Below are 1,774 nucleotides of genomic sequence, written 5' to 3' on the forward strand. Positions count from 1 at the left end.
GCGGAAAGTGTCGTCCTGATTAGCCTGTGCGGGCTGCACATGCATTAAAACCCATTTCCACAGAGCACGGCCCAAGTGTATCTCAACGCAACAAGGTGACGATTGTGAGTGTATAATTAATTTTCAGGAATATCTAAGACGGTTTCGTACATGAACCTTGCATAAACTCAAAATTTTTATCAACACGAAACGTATTGCGTATTATTATTATTAGACTTACTTTGATACAGCGGGGCCGATGCATGTTCTTAAAGTGTCGTTCCTGATTAGCCTGTGCGGACACTTAACGCACATGCATTAACTCCAGTTTACCCAAAGCGATGCTATTATTTTTATGTATTCCATTGTTTGCATGAAATTTCAGCATTGATAAGTCAAATGCAAAGATAAGTGTTTGTGAAGTCATCAGTCCGGAAATATAGCAGATCTATCTATAATTTAATGGACGTGTGTGTACAGAGATGTGCCTTCGTGTGTTCGCAAATAACATATGAATAATTGGGAAATGATTCTTAAAAAAAAACAGTGCGTCGGGCTCAAATTCTTTGTCAATGTCTATTATGTCGACTCAATTAATCTCGAACGGATCGGAAAAGCCCATTGTGAGTATTCAGTTCGTTTTTTTCGGGTTATTGATTATTGATACATTAATTGTCGTCTGAAATGTAAAAAGTTATAAAAGTTATAAAAACAACAGCAGTAGTTCTCGAATTTCAAATCCCGGCATTGCGCTGGTTGAGACGGTTAGCATCAACCGACATAAACAAAGAACAACAACAACAACACTAAACAACAACCGTAAAACACGACGACGATCCAAACGAGGTGTACATCTTTGAATTTTGCAATTGTTCCGATAGGATAAATTATTAAAATAAGATGATGCTGTTAATAATATTTGATTTTCTTTTGACAGGTTTTATTATATGGTGCATATGTTTGAATGAACGCTTTTGAGGTGATTTTATACAACAGAATATCAGAAATTGATAATTAACTTATTCAAATAAATAACGCGTTTACAAAGTTATACTTATTGCGTGTACATATTTATTTATTTTACATACCATCTTCAACGCATCAATTTACAATTTTAAACGGCCATTAGAATATTTGCTTAGGAGCTACCACCGTGGAAATGAGTCAGTATTTACAGAACAGATAACCTCTTGTAAGATGGGTGTTTAAGGCTTAACAAAAAAAAAGCATTTTATATTTTTTTATGACCAATCTAAAGATATTATCGGCAGGATTTAAACGTCTATCAAGAGCTTTTGAAACCTTAAAACATACACCTGTGCACGGCGCTTGAAGTAGGGTCATTGTATCAATCGCTTTTTAATTTCGATTTAAACAAATTTTACACCGAGGTGCCTATTAATTAACATCCACTTGTCGATTCAGCGGAGAGTATTATAACCGTCATATTAATATTCACTATACAAATGACATGCCTTCGTGAGGTTTTTGAACGCTTAATATTAGTGCAACTCGCACCAACCCATAATTTAAATCCGAACGTTCGCTAAAACATTCCGCATTTTAGCACACATCTCTCTTATTCATGTTTTTATAACACGTCATTTCTTCGTTACAGAAATATTGCAAGAATAAACATAGTGTTTTTGTACGGACGGGTTATGCTAGCATTTAATCATAAAACTCATACTTGTTTTGTAAATCAAGCGTTTGTATGTTTATAACACGCGACAAAGAAGTCTCTAAACCTAGACTGGTTCGATATAAAGGCGCGTGAAGGCGTCAAAGAAAGCTT

The sequence above is a fragment of the Dreissena polymorpha genome, chromosome 5 (genome assembly GCF_020536995.1).
Source record: "Dreissena polymorpha isolate Duluth1 chromosome 5, UMN_Dpol_1.0, whole genome shotgun sequence".
Taxonomy (NCBI): domain Eukaryota; kingdom Metazoa; phylum Mollusca; class Bivalvia; order Myida; family Dreissenidae; genus Dreissena; species Dreissena polymorpha.